General features: G+C 56.3%; 1 long non-coding RNA gene across 2 annotated transcripts; it reads left to right on the forward strand.

The window, feature by feature from the left end:
- Positions 1–1961: 1961 nt before the first annotated feature.
- On the forward strand, positions 1962–16703 carry LOC142906968 (uncharacterized). Of its 2 annotated transcripts, none has more exons than XR_012930602.1 (3): positions 1962–2320; positions 11078–12300; positions 16121–16703. It is a non-coding gene; the product is annotated as an uncharacterized LOC142906968 (long non-coding RNA). The 2 variants fall into 2 exon arrangements; XR_012930603.1 differs by lacking the exon at positions 16121–16703 and adding an exon at positions 15874–16047.
- The last annotated feature ends 196 nt before the right edge of the window (positions 16704–16899 follow it).

Raw genomic sequence — 16899 nt, forward strand, 5'->3', positions numbered from 1 at the left:
GTGGGGTGATAGTGGGTGGGGTGATAGTAGGTGGGGGTGGTAGTGGGTGGTAGTGAGTGGGGTGGTAGTTGGTGGGGGTGATAGTAGTGTGGTGGGGGTGATAGTGGGTGGGGGTGATAGTGGGTGGGTGAATAGTGGGTGGGGGTGGGTAGTGGATGGTAGTGGGTGGGGGTGGTAGTGGGTGGGATGATAGTGGGTGGGTGATAGTGGGTGGGGTGGTGGTGGGGGTGATAGTGGGTGGGGGTGTATGGTGGTGGTGATAGTGGGTGGGGGGAGTGTGGCTGGTAGTGGGTGGGGGTGGTAGTGGGTGGGATGATAGTGGGTGGGGTGGTAGTGGGTGGGTGGTAGTGGGGGTGGGGTGATAGTGGGTGATAGTGGGTGGGGTGGTAGTGGTGGGGGTGGTAGTGGGTGGGGGGTAGTGGGTGGGGGTGGTAGTGGGTAGGGGTGATAGTGGGTGGAGTGATAGTGGGTGGTAGTGGGTGGGGGTGGGGTGATAGTGGGGTGGTAGTGGGTGGGGGTGGTAGTGGGTGGTAGTAGGTGGGGTGGTAGTGGGTTGGGTGGTAGTGGGTGGTAGTGGGTGGGGTGATAGTGGGTGGGGGTGACAGTGGTTGGGGTGATAGTGGGTGGGGGTGATAATGGGTGGGGGTGGTATTGGGTGGGGGTGATAGTGGGTGTGTGTGGTAGTGGGTGGGGTGGTAGTGGGTGGGGTGATAGTGGGTGGGTGGTAGTGGGTGGGGGTGATAGTGGGTGGGGTGGTAGTGGGTGGTAGTGGGTGGGGTGATAGGGGGTGGGGGTAGTAGTGGGTGGGGTGATAGTGGGTGGGGGTGGTAGTGGGTGGGGGGTTAGTGGGTGGGGGCGTTAGTGGGTGGGGTGATGAGGGTGGGGTGGTAGTGGGTGGGGTGGTAGTGGGTGGGGGTGATAGTGGGTGGGGGTGGTAGTGGGTGGTAGTGGGTGGGGGTAGTAGTGGGTGGGGTGATAGTGGGTGGGGTGGTAGTGGGTAGGGGTGATAGTGGGTGGGGTGATAGTGGGTGGTAGTGGGTGGGGGTGGGGTGATAGTGGGTGGTAGTAGGTGGGGTGGTAGTGGGTGGGGTGATAGTGGGTGGGGTGGTAGTGGGTGGGGTGGTAGTGGGTGGGGTGATAGTGGGTGGGGGTGGTAGTAGGTGGTAGTGGGTGGGGTGGTGGGTGGGGTGGTAGTGGGTGGTAGTGGGTGAGGTGATAGTGGCTGGGGGTGGTAGTGGGTGGTGGTGGTAGTGGGTGGGGTGATAGTGGGTGGGGTGGTAGTGGGTGGGGGTGATAGTGGGTGGGATGGTAGTGGGTGGGGGGTGATAGTGGGTGGGGGTGATAGTGGGTGGGGTGGTAGTGGGTGGGGTGGTAGTGGGTGGAGTGATAGTGGGTGGGGGTGGTAGTGGGTGGTAGTGGGTGGGGTGGTAGTGGGTGGGGGTGGTAGTGGGTGGGGGTGGTAGTGGGTGGGGGTGGTAGTGGGTGGGGTGATAGTGGGTGGGGGTGGTAGTGGGTGGTAGTGGGTGGGGTGCTAGTGGGTGGGGTGATAGTGGGTGGGGTGATAGTGGGTGGGGGTGGTAGTGGGTGGTAGTGAGTGGGGTGGTAGTTGGTGGGGGTGATAGTGGGTGGGGTGGTAGTGGGTGGAGTGGGTAGTGGGTGGGGTGATAGTGGGTGGGGTGGGTAGTGGGTGGGGTGATAGTGGGTGGGGGTGATAGTGGGTGGGGTGATAGTGGGTGGGGGTGGTAGTGGCTGGTAGTGGGTGGGGGTGGTAGTGGGTGGGATGATAGTGGGTGGGGTGGTAGTGGGTGGGGTGGTAGTGGGTGGGGGTGGTAGTGGGTGGGGTGGTAGTGGGTGGTAGTGGGTGGGGGTGGTAGTGGGTGGTAGTGGGTGGGGGTGGTAGTGGGTGGTAGTGGGTGGGGTGGTAGTGGGTGGGGTGGTAGTGGGTGGTAGTGGGTGGGGTGTAGTTAATTAATTATTTCTTTGTTGACGCTGCCTTCTGCTGCTGCAGGCAGCCATGGGCGGATTCTCATTCCGACGGCAGCTGAAACAGTAGCGACACAGACACACAGAGACACAGAGACACACACACAGAGACACAGAGACACAGACACACAGACACACACAGAGACACACACAGAGACACAGACACACACAGAGACACACAGAGACACACACAGAGACACACACAGAGACACAGACACACACAGACACACAGACAAACAGACACACAGACACACACAGACACACACACAGACACTGTCTCTGTGTGTGAGGCGAGACGGACACGTCGACAGGAGAGAGACACGGGGAGAGAGACAAGGTGAGAGACACGGAGACACGGAGACACAGACACGGAGACGTTTAGACACACAAATGTATACATAGACACACAGACACACACACAGACTCACACACCTAGACACACACACAGACACACACACCTAGACACACACACACACAGACACACACACACACAGACACACACACACAGACACCCACACAGACACACACACAGACTCACACACCTAGACACACACACAGACACACACACACAGACACACACACAGACCCAGAAACACACACAGAGATACACACATACACATAAGCACACACAGACACACACCCATAAACACACACAGAGACACACCTAGACACACACACTCACACACACGGACACACACACAGACCCATAAACACATACAGAGATACACACAGACACATAAGCACACACACAAACACACATAGACCCATAAACACACACAGAGACACACACAGACACATAAGCACACACAGACACACACACACCTAGACACACACACCTAGACACACACCTAGACACACACACAGACACACACACACACCTAGACACACACACAGACACACACACAGACACACACAGACTCACACGCACACAGACACACACACAGACCCAGAAACACACAGAGACACACACAGACACATAAACACCCACAGAGGCACATACAGACACACACAGATCCATAAACACCCACAGAGGCACATACAGACACACACACAGACCCATAAACACACACAGAGACTCACACAGACCATAAACACACAACAATCACATAAGCCCATACACACACAGAGATAAACACAGACTCACAGAGACACACAGACTCACACAGAGACTCACACTCACACAGAGACTCACACTCACACAGAGACTCACACGGACTCATACACAGAGACACACAGACTCACACAGAGACTCACACTCACACAGACTCATACACAGAGACTCACACAGACTCACAAAGAGACACACAGACTCACAAAGAGACACACACTCATACACACACACTCACACAGACTCACACAGAGACTCACACTCACACAGAGACTCACACGGACTCATACACAGAGACACACAGACTCACACAGACTGACACTCACACAGAGACTCACACTCACACAGAGACTCACACTCACCACAGACTCATACACACAGACTCACACAGAGACACACACTTACACAGAGACACACACAGACTGACACATACACAGAGACTCACACAGACTCACAAAGAGACACACACACAGACTCACAAAGAGACTCACACTCACACAGAGACACACACAGACTGACACATAAACAGAGACTCACACAGACTCACAAAGAGACACACAGACTCACAAAGAGACACACAGACCCATCAGCACACACAGACTCACACAGACCCATAAACACACAGACAGACTCATACACACAGACTCACACAGAGACTCACACGGGACTCATACACAGAGACACACAGACTCACACATACACAGAGACTCACACAGACTCACAAAGAGACACACAGACTCACAAAGAGACACACACTTACACAGACTCATACACACAGACTCACACAGAGACTCACACTCACACAGACTCACACACACAGACTCACACGGAGACTCACACGGACTCATACACAGAGACACACAGACTCACACAGAGACACACACAGACTGACACATACACAGAGACTCACACAGACTCACAAAGAGACACACAGACCCATCAGCACACACAGACTCACACAGACCCATAAACACACACACAGACTCATACACACACACACAGACTCATACACACACACAGACTCATACACACAGACTCACACAGAGACTCACACGGACTCATACACAGACTCACACAGACTCACACAGAGACTCACACACAGACTCATAACACACTCACACACACAGACTCATACACACACTCACACAAAGACTCACACGGACTCATACACAGAGACACAGAGACTCACACAGAGACTCACATTCACACATAGACTCACACTCACACAGAGACTCACACAGAGACTCACATTCACACATAGACTCACACTCACACAGAGACTCACACAGAGACTCACACTCACACAGAGACTCACACTCACACAGAGACTCACACAGAGACTCACACAGACCCATAAACACACACAGACTCACACAGAGACTCACACTCACACAGAGACTCACACAGAGACTCACAGACTCACACAGAGACTCACACTCACACAGAGACTCACACAGAGACACACAGACTCACACAGAGACTCACACTCACACAGAGACTCACACAGAGACACACACCACTCACAACAGAGACTCACACTCACACAGAGACTCACACAGACCCATAAACACACACAGACTCACACAGAGACTCACACTCACACAGAGACTCGCACAGAGACTCACAGACTCACACAGAGACTCACACTCACACAGAGACACACAGACTCACACAGAGACTCACACTCACACAGAGACTCACACAGAGACACACACACAGACCCACACATACACACAGACTCACACAGAGACACACACAGAGACACACACACAGAGACTCACACAGACCCATAAACACACACACACAGACTCACACAGAGATTCACACTCACACAGAGACTCACACAGAGACACACACACAGAGACTCACACAGAGACTCACACAGAGACACACACGGACTCATACACAGAGACACACAGACTCACACAGACTCACACACACAGACTCATACACACAGACTCACACAGAGACTCACACAGAGACTCACACAGACTGACACATACACAGAGACTCACACAGACTGACAAAGAGACACACACACACAGACTCACAAAGAGACTCACACTCACACAGAGACTCACACAGACTGACACATACACAGAGACTCACACAGACTCACAAAGAGACACACAGACTCACAAAGAGACACACAGACCCATAAGCACACACAGACTCACACAGACCCATAAACACACACACAGACTCATACACACATACTCACACAGAGACTCACACTCACACAGAGACACACAGACTCACACAGAGACTCACACGGACTCATACACAGAGACACACAGAGACTCACACAGAGACTCACATTCACACACAGACTTATACACACAGACTCACACAGAGACTCACACGGACTCATACACAGAGACTTACACAGAGACTCACACTCACACAGAGACTCACACTCACACAGAGACTCACACAGAGACACACACACAGACTCACACATACACACAGACTCATAAAGACTCACACAATCACACAGAGAACCATAGACTTATCACACAGAGCCATAAACTCAACACACAGAGACCCATAGACTCACCACACAGAGACACCATAGACTCACCACACAGAGACCCATAGACTCACCACACAGAGACCCATAGACTCACCACACAGAGCCATAAACTCAACACACAGAGACCCATAGACTCACCACACAGAGACCCATAGACTCACCACACAGAGACCCATAGACTCATCACACAGAGAGCCATAGACTCACTCACCCCCCACCCACTCACCCACCCACTCACCCACCCACTCACCCACCCACTCATCCACCAACTCACCCACCCACCAACTCACCCACCCACCAACTCACCCACCCACAATCACCCACCCACTCCATCCGTCTCCCCACTCACCCACTCATCCGTCCTCCCCTCACCCACTCACTCTCCCACCCTCCACCCTCCCACCCACCCACCCACCCACCCACCCACCCTGACACCCACCCACCCTCCCACCCTGACACCCACCCACCCCCACCCTCCACCCTCCCGCCCTCCACCCTCCACCACCCTCCACCCTCCCACCCACCCTCCCACCCTCCCACCCTCCCACCCACCCTCCCACCCTCCACCCACCCTCCCACCCTCCCACCCACCCTCCCACCCTCCCACCCACCCTCCCACCCACTCTCCCAACCACCCACCCACTCTCCCAACCACCCACCCACTCTCCCAACCACCCACCCACTCTCCCAACCACCCACCCACTCTCCCAACCACCCACCCACTTTCCCAACCACCCACCCACTCTCCCAACCACCCACCCACTTTCCCAACCACCCACCCACTCTCCCAACCACCCACCCACTCATCCACCCACTCACCCACCCACGCACCCACTCACCCACCCACTCACCACCCACCCACCCGCTCACTCACTCACCCACCCACCCACTCACTCACCCACCCACCCACCCACCCGCTCACTCACCCACCCACCCACCCCCACCCACCCACCCACTCACCCACCCACCCACCCACTCTCTCACCCACCCACCCACCCACTCACCCCCCCACCCACCCACCCACTCACCCACCCACCCACCCACTCACCCACCCACCCACTCACTCACCCACCCACTCACTCACCCCACCCACCAATCCACTCACCCACCCACCCACCCACCAACCCACTCACCCACCAACCCACTCACCCCCCAATCCACTCACCCCACCAATCCACTCACCCACCAATCCACTCACCCACCAATCCACTCACCCACCAACCCACCAACCCACTCACCACCAATCCACTCACCCACCAATCCACTCACCCACCAATCCACTCACCCACCAATCCACTCACCCACTCACCCACCAATCCACTCACCCACTCACCCACCAATCCACTCCATCCACTCACCCACCAATCCACTCACCCACTCCCACCAATCCACTCACCCACCAATCCACTCACCCACCAATCCACTCACCCACCAATCCACTCACCCACCAATCCACTCACCCACCAATCCACTCACCCACTCACCCACCAATCCACTCACCCACTCACCCACCAATCCACTCACCCACTCACCCACCAATCCACTCACCCACCAATCCACTCACCCACCAATCCACTCACCCACCATCACTCACCCACTCACCCACCAATCCACTCACCCACTCACCCACCAATCCACTCACCCACTCACCCACCAATCCACTCACCCACTCACCCACCAATCCACTCACCCACCAATCCACTCACCCACCAATCCACTCACCCACCAATCCACTCACCCACTCACCCACCAATCCACTCACCCACCCAATCCACTCACCCACTCACCCACCAATCCACTCACCCACTCACCCACCAATCCACTCACCCACTCACCCACCAATCCACTCACCCACCAATCCCACTCACCCACTCACCCACCAATCCACTCACCCACTCACCCACCAATCCACTCACCCACCAATCCACTCAACCACCATCCACTCACCACACACCCACCAACCCACTCACCCACCAACCCACTCACCACCAACCCACTCACCCACCAATCCCACTCACCCACTCACCCACCAATCCACTCACCCACTCACCCACCAATCCACTCACCCACCAACCCACTCACCACCCAACCCACTCACCCACCAACCCACTCACCCACCAATCCACTCACCCACTCACCCACCAATCCACTCACCCACTCACCCACCAATCCACTCACCCACCAACCCACCTCACCCACCAACCCACTCACCCACCCACCCACTCACCTACCAACCCACTCACTCACCCACCAACCCACTCACCCACCAACCCCACTCACCCACCAATCCACTCACCCACCAACCCACCAACCCACTCACCCACCAACCCACTCACCCACTCACCCACCAACCCACTCACTCACTCACCCACCAATCCACTCACCCACCAATCCACTCACCCACCAACCCACTCACCCACCAACCCACTCACCCACCAATCCACCCACCAATCCACTCACCCACCAATCCACTCACCCACCAATCCACTCACCCACCCACTCACTAATTCAGCAGTGGATAGACCCTGGATGATTGACAGTGAAAATGTTTTGGAGGGGGGAAAAAACCTCTGAGCTGGCACGGCTCCTGGGACGTCGCGTGCCACTTCCGGTTTGGGACCGGAAGTAGTACGTCACGGCAGTGTATGCTACAGTATATATAGACTGTACGTCACTGCTACAGTATGTGGACTGTACGTCACTGCTACAGTATGTGGACTGTACGGCACAGTCACAGAATGAGTACTGTACATCACTGTCACCGCGGGCTACTGTACATAGCTGATACAGTAGTTGTACTGCGCATTGCCGGTACAGTATACGCACTGTACATCGCCGCCACAACAGATGTACTGTACACCGCTGCTACAATATTGTACTGCACATCACGGCTACAGTATTGCACTGTACACCGATGGTACAGTAGGTGTGCTGTGTATCCCTGCCACGGTTAGTATACTGTACATCGCTGCTACAGTATGCGTACTGTGCGCCGCTGTTACAAATATATGTACTGTATGTCGCTGCTACAGCAGGTATACTGTATGCCGCTGCAACAGTAGGTATACCATGTCGCTGCTACAGTAGGTATACTGTATATCGCTGCTACAGAATGTGTACTGTATATCACTTACAGTATGCGTACTGTATATCGCTCCAACCGCATGTGCGTACTGTACATCGCTGCTACAGTGTTGTACTGTATACCACTGCCACAACATGCATACTGTACATCACCGCCACAGTACTGTACTGTATATCACTGCCACAGTAAGTGTACTGTATATCGCTGTTACAGTATGTGTGCTGTATATCACTGTTACAGTATGTGTACTGTATATCGCTGTCACAGTATGCGTACTGTATATCACTTACAGTATGTGTACTGTGTATCGCTGATACAGTTGGTGTGCTGCATATCGCAGCTACAGTATTGTACTGTATATCGCTGACACAGTAGATGTACTGTATATCACGGGGGGTACAGTAGGAGTGCTGTGCATCGATGCCACAGTCTGTACTGTACGCCGCTGTTACGGTATGTGTACTGTATCTCACTTCTACAGTAGGTATACTGTACATCGCTGCTACAGTATACAATATACAGACTTATGTACATCAGTATGGACTATACACACTGCTACAGTATATACAGACTATGTACAGTATGCAATCACTCTTACTGTATGCATACACTACATCAATACAGTATATATAGACTGTATGTACAGTGTAACATTGCTGGACTAATATACATAATTTATGCGTTATGGACTGGACATAACTGCAGTAAATACAATTACTGTACATGATCACAGTTTGCATAGTTGTGTATATTCTATGTTAGATATATAAGTCTATAGAGACTATATCACTACAGTTCGCAGGAGTGATACAGTCTTAAGAGACCCACAGAGACCCACACAGACCCACACAGACCCATAGAGACCCACACAGACCCACAGAGACCCATACTCATAGAGACCCATACAGACCCACGGAGACCCATACTCATAGAGACCCACACAGACCCACACAGACCCATAGAGACCTACACAGACCCACACAGACCCATAGAGACCTACACAGACCCACAGAGACCCATAGAGACCCACACAGACCCACAGAGACCCACACAGACCCACAGAGACCCACAGAGACCCACACAGACCCACAGAGACCCATACTCATAGAGACCCACAGAGACCCACAGAGCCCCATAGACACCCACAGAGACCAACAGAGACTCACAGAGCCCCAAACTAAAACTAAACTAAGTTGATGTCACCAGGTGTAAGATCCCACTCAGCTGCTGTGTTGATATTTTATCAGAAGCGAGCTGGGCCATCACTTATGACAGCAGCTCAGCCACGTGGCTGATATCATCATCATCGTCATCACCACGTGACTGATATCATCATCACCATCACGTGGTCATTGATAGCAGCAGACAAAGACTCTGAACTCGTGATTCTAAACGTGAGAGGGGAAAAACCGGAGGACCCGGAGTGATAAAATCAACGCAGCGACCACCACGGGGAGAGAGACGCAGACTCCAAATACACAGCAGCAGCAGCAGGGTCTGGGATCGAACCCACGACCTCCTGTAGACCACTTACTCGGTTATTCAGTCTCCCACCCACTGACCCACCTAATGACTCACTCACCCACTCACTCACTCAACAACTCACCCACCCAACCACCCACCCACTCACCCACCCACTCCGTCATTCAGTCATCCACACACTCACCCACTCATTCACCCACCCACTCATTCACCAACTCATTCACCAACTCACTCACCCACCCACTCACCCACCCACCCACTCACCCACCCACCCACTCACTCATTCACCCACCCACCCACTCACCCACCCACTCACCCACTCATTCACCCACCCACCCACTCGCCCACCCACCCACTCATCCACCCATTCACCCACCCACCCACTCACCCACTCACTCACCCACCCACCCATTCACCCACTCACCCACCCACTCACCCACCCACCCACTCACCCACCCACTCATTCACCCACCCATTCACCCACCCACCCACTCGCCCACCCACCCACTCATCCACCCATTCACCCACCCACCCACTCACCCACTCACTCACCCACCCACTCATTCACCCACTCACCCACCCACTCACCCACCCACCCACTCACCCACCCACTCATTCACCCACCCACCCACTCGCCCACCCACCCACCCATTCACTCACCCACTCACTCACCCACCCACCCACTCACTCACCCACCCACCCACTCACTCACCCACCCACTCACCCACCCACCCACCCACTCACCCACCCACTCATTTACCCACCCACCCACTCACCCACCCACCCACTCATCCACCCACTCACCCACCCACCCACTCACCCACCCACTCACTCACCCACCCACTCACCCACCCACCCACCCACTGGTTTGTCCCCCCACCGCCAGGGCCCTACAAGGCCTGAGGATCTCCTCCAACACCCAAGGGGACCGGTCTACGCCTTCCATACTCAACCACCCACCAACCCTACCAACTACCCACCCACCCTACTAACTACCCACCCACCCTACTAACTACCCACCAACCCTACTAACTACCCACCAACCCTACTAACTACCCACCCTACTAACTACCCACCAACCCTACTAACTACTCACCCTACTAACTACCCACCAACCCTACTAACTACCCACCCACCCTACTAACTTCTCACCAACCCTACTAACTACCCACCCACCCTACTAACTACCCACCCACCCTACTAACTACCCACCAACCCTACTAACTACCCACCCTACTAACTACCCACCAACCCTACGAACTACCCACCCACCCTACTAACTACCCACCCACCCTACTAACTACCCACCCTACTAACTACCCACCCTACCAACTACCCACCCACCCTACTAACTACCCACCCACCCTACCAACTACCCACCAACCCTACTAACTACCCACCCTACTAACTACCCACCCTACTAACTACCTACCCTACTAACTACCCACCCACCCTACTAACTACCCACCCACCCTACTAACTACCCACCCACCCTACTAACTACCCACCCACCCTACTAACTACCCACCCACCCTACTACCCACCCACCCTACTAACCATCCACCCACCCACCCTACTAACTACCCACCCTACTAACTATCCACCCTACTAACTACCCACCCTACTAACCATCCACCCACCCACCCTACTAACTACCCACCCACCCTACCAACTACCCACCCACCCTACTAACTACCCACCCACCCTACTAACTACCCACCCACCCTACCAACTACCCACCAACCCTACTACCTACCCACCCTACTACCCACCCACCCACCCAGCCCCCCACCCCACCCACCGACCGGCCCACCACCGCCACCATGATGCATCTGAGGAGTGCGCGCTCCTCCGCCGGCTCTCGCGTGCCGGTGGGTCCGGTGCTGGCGGCTGCGCTGGCGCTGGCCGAGTTGGTGTGCGCCTGCGTGCTGTGCGCCTGCGAGTATCACCACGGCCACCACGGCCACCACGGCCACCACGGCCACCACGGCCACCACGGCCACCACGGCCACCACGGCCACCACGACGGAGGCGGTGGCTCGCCGCAGACGCCGCCGCCTCGTCCTGACTGGGCACAGGGACTGCCGCCGGAGTACGCCGGCAATGGAGGTGGGTGGGGTGGGTGGAGTGGGGTGGGGTGGGTGGGGTGGGTGGGTGAGTGAGTGAGTGGGTGAGTGAGTGAGTGGGTGAGTGAGTGTGTGAATGGGTGAGTGAGTGCGTGGATGGGTGGGTGGGTGGGTGAGTGGGTGGGTGCGTGGATGGGTGGGTGGGTGGGTGAGCGAGTGGGTGGGTGAGCGAGTGGGTGGGTGAGCGAGTGGGTGGGTGAGTGAGTGTGTGAATGGGTGAGTGAGTGTGTGAATGGGTGAGTGGGTGGGTGAGTGGGTGGGTGGGTGGGTGAGTGGGTGGGTGGGTGGGTGAGTGGGTGGGTGAGTGAGTGAGTGAGTCGGTGAGCGAGTGGGTGGGTGGGTGGGTGAGTGTGTGAATGGGTGAGTGCGTGGATGGGTGGGTGGGTGGGTGAGTGGGTGGGTGGGTGGGTGAGTGGGTGGGTGGGTGGGTGAGTGGGTGGGTGGGTGGGTGAGTGGGTGGGTGGGTGGGTGAGTGGGTGGGTGGGTGGGTGGGTGGGTGGGTGAGTGGGTGGGTGGGTGGGTGAGTGGGTGGGTGGGTGGGTGAGTGGGTGGGTGAGTGAGTGTGTGAATGGGTGAGTGAGTGCGTGGATGGGTGGGTGGGTGAGTGGGTGGGTGGGTGGGTGGGTGAGTGGGTGGGTGAGTGAGTGAGTGAGTGGGTGAACGAGTGGGTGGGTGGGTGGGTGAGTGTGTGAATGGGTGAGTGAGTGCGTGGATGGGTGGGTGGGTGGGTGAGTGGGTGGGTGGGTGGGTGAGTGGGTGGGTGAGTGAGCGAGTGAGTGGGTGAGCGAGTGAGTGGGTGAGCGAGTGTGTGAATGGGTGAGTGCGTGGATGGGTGGGTGGGTGGGTGAGTGGGTGGGTGGGTGAGTGGGTGGGTGAGTGGGTGGGTGAGTGAGTGTGTGAATGGGTGAGTGAGTGCGTGGATGGGTGGGTGGGTGAGTGGGTGGGTGAGTGAGTGAGTGAGTGGGTGAGCGAGTGGGTGGGTGGGTGGGTGAGTGTGTGAATGGGTGAGTGAGTGCGTGGATGGGTGGGTGGGTGAGTGGGTGGGTGGGTGGGTGAGTGGGTGGGTGAGTGGGTGGGTGAGTGGGTGGGTGGGTGGGTGAGTGGGTGGGTGGGTGAGTGGGTGAGTGGGTGAGTGGGTGAGTGGGTGAGTGGGTGAATGGGTGGGTGGGTGGATGGGTGGGTGAGTGGGTGGGTGGGTGAGCGGGTGGGTGGGCGGGTGAGCGGGTGGGTGGGTGGGTGATTGGCTGGGTGGGGATCACTGGACGGGTTCCGCAGGATTGGAAGGATGCCCTGGTGGTCCCCCTCTTTAAGAAGGGGGACCGCACAGACTGTAACAACTACAGGGGCATCTCACTCCTCAGTGTGCCGGGAAAGGTCCTGGCAAGGATTATTCAACATCGCCTTGCCAGGCACGCTGAGGAGAGGCTTGCGGAGCCCCAATGCAGTTTCAGGAAAGGGCGGTCCTGCACAGATGCCATATTTTCTGTCCGTCTGCTACAGCAGAGGTGTAGGGAATTCCAACAAGACCTACATCTCTGCTTTATTGACCTGGTCAAGGCCTATGATACCATCAGTAGGCCTGGGCTCTGGGTCGTTCTTCGTGCTTTTGGAGTACCTGACCCTCTGCTCACGATCATTAAGGACCTTCATGATGGTGAGAGGGCCCGGGTAAAACTACGTGGCCGGGAGTCAGAGCCATTCCCTGTACACCTTGGGGTGCGACAGAGATGTCCTCTGGCTGCCGCATTATTTAACATCTATTTATACCACGTAGTTTATGAAGCTTTTGATGGCTGTACCGGAGGAATTTCCATCTGGTACAAATACAATAGGAGGCTGATTGATGCCCGGGTGCTATCAAGGGATGGCTCCCTATTGCTCAACCACGTTATGTATGCCGATGACCTGGTAATAGCTGCTCATTCAGAGGAGGAGTTGGAGACGCTGCTGCTGAGACTGGAGTGTGCCACTAAGAGGTGGGGCCTTACCATCAGCCCCACCAAAACTAAGCACCTGCCTGGGTATTTTGTACCATCGGACACTCCACCCCCACAACTCCCAATCGGTGATGGGGCAGTTGTGGAGAGAGTGGAGAGTTTCCCATACCTGGGGAGTGTGCTTATGACTGGCTCCAGTTTAACAGCAGAGGTCTCACTCCGAATAAGTCGAGCGGCAATATCTTTTCATCGGTTGTGTAACGCTGTGTGGAAGCTACCTGGTCTGTCGCTCCGCACGAAGCTTCAGGTCTTCTCGGCCACGGTCATTCCCTCCCTTCTCTACGCTTGCGAAACGTGGACCCCCCTAATGGAACATCTTCGCCGGTTAGAAACATTTAGGCTGGCCTGCCTACGATCCATCCTGGGTTTAACCAGGCTGGATTGTGTGAGGAGCTCACAAATCCTTGAAAGATCTGGGCAAGGTCCCATCGGTGAGCTCCTCCGGCGGGCAAGGCTGCGATGGCTGGGTCATGTAGCCCGCATGCCCAGCCACCGCATGCCGAAACAGCTTTTGTTCGGCCGGATTGAGGGGGCTAAGCGGGCGCGGCACGGGCTAGAGAAGAGATGGAGTGATGTGGTACAGGAGGACGTGGAGCTGAGTGGACTTGCCGATGACTGGTACCAGCGGTGTCAAGATCGGCCTCTGTGGAGGAGGCTCGTGAAGGACGCTACTGGGCAGTTGGAGGCAGTCGCCCTCCAACAACAACGGAGGGCGGAGGAGCGACGCTCACAACAACGAGCGGAGCGCCGGGTGGCTAAAGCACAGCAGGTTGGCACAGTAGGGGGCACAGGTGGTGCACCAGCCAGTCATCTCAGTCAGTCGACCCGTGGCACCTGGGTCTGCCCCGTGACCTCCTGCCAGCGGGCGTTCGACACTTCACGTGGCCACAGGGTGCACATAGCCTGGCACAAGCGTCGTGGTGACTGTGTGCGTGTGACTGTGTGTCTGTGTGCGTGTGTCTGTGTGCGTGTGTCTGTCTGTGTGTGTGTCTGTCTGTGTGTGTGTCTGTCTGTGTGTGTGTCTGTGTGTGTGTGTGTGTCTCCCCCTCCCTCTCTCTCTCTCTGTGTCTGTGTGTGTGTCTGTGTGTGTCTGTGTGTGTGTGTCTCTCCCCCTCTCTCTCTCTGTGTCTGTGAAGGTGATGGTGGCGGTGACGGTGATGGAGGTGGTGGTGTGAGTCACCCGGCGTGGCTGGGCCTCACCCTCTCTCTCTCTCTGTGTCTGTGAAGGTGACGGTGGTGGTGGTGGCGGTGACGGTGGTGACGGTGGTGGTGGTGTGAGTCACCCGGCGTGGCTGGGCCTCACCCTCTCTCTCCCTGTGTCTGTGTGTGTGTCTGTGTGTGTGTGTGTCTGTGTGTGTGTCTGTGTGTGTGAAGGTGACGGTGATGGAGGTGGTGAGAGTGGCGTGAGTCACCCGGCGTGGCTGGGCCTCACCCTCTCTCTCTGTGTGTGTGTGTGAAGGTGACGGTGATGGAGGTGGTGGTGGTGTGAGTCACCCGGCGTGGCTGGGCCTCACCCTCACCCTCTCTCTCTCTCTGTGTGTCTCTGTGTGTCTGTGAAGGTGACGGTGATGGAGGAGGTGGTGATGGAGGTGGTGGTGGTGTGAGTCACCCGGCGTGGCTGGGCCTCACCCTCTCTCTCTCTGTGTCTGTGTGTGTGTCTGTGTGTGTGTGTGTCTGTGTGTGTGTCTGTGTGTGTGAAGGTGACGGTGACGGTGAGAGTGGTGGTGTGAGTCACCCGGCGTGGCTGGGCCTCACCCTCACCCTCTCTCTCCCTGTGTCTGTGTGTGTCTGTGTGTGTCTGTGAAGGTGACGGTGATGACAGTGATGGTGGTGTGAGTCACCCGGCGTGGCTGGGCCTCACCCTCTCTCTCTGTGTGTGTGTGTGAAGGTGACGGTGATGGAGGAGGTGGTGACGGTGAGAGTGGTGTGAGTCACCCGGCGTGGCTGGGCCTCACCCTCTCTCTGTGTGTGTCTGTGAAGGTGACGGTGATGATGGAGGTGTGAGTCACCCGGCGTGGCTGGGCCTCACCCTCTCTCTCTCTGTGTGTGTGTGTGAAGGTGACGGTGATGGAGGAGGTGGTGATGGAGGTGGTGGTGGTGTGAGTCACCCGGCGTGGCTGGGCCTCACCCTCTCTCTGTGTGTGTGTGTGTCTGTGTGTGTGTGTCACCCCCTCTCTCTCTCTCTGTGTGTGTGTGAAGGTGACGGTGATGGAGGTGGTGGTGGTGTGAGTCACCTGGCGTGGCTGGGCCTCACCCTCTCTCTCTGTGTGTCTGTGTGTGTCTGTGTGTGTGTGTGTCTGTGTGTGTGTCTGTGTGTGTGAAGGTGACGGTGATGGAGGTGTGAGTCACCCGGCGTGGCTGGGCCTCACCCTCTCTCTCTGTGTGTGTGTGTGTGAAGGTGACGGTGATGGAGGAGGTGGTGATGGTGGTGTGAGTCACCCGGCGTGGCTGGGCCTCACCCTCTCTCTGTGTGTGTGTGTGTGTGTCTGTGTGTGTGTCTGTGTGTGTGAAGGTGACGGTGACGGTGGTGGTGGTGTGAGTCACCCGGCGTGGCTGGGCCTCACCCTCTCTCTCTGTGTGTCTGT

This window comes from Petromyzon marinus, chromosome 73 (genome assembly GCF_048934315.1).
Source record: "Petromyzon marinus isolate PM22_M1 ecotype Great Lakes invasive population chromosome 73, UKy_Petmar_22M1.pri1.0, whole genome shotgun sequence".
NCBI classification, from domain to species: Eukaryota; Metazoa; Chordata; class Hyperoartia; order Petromyzontiformes; family Petromyzontidae; genus Petromyzon; species Petromyzon marinus.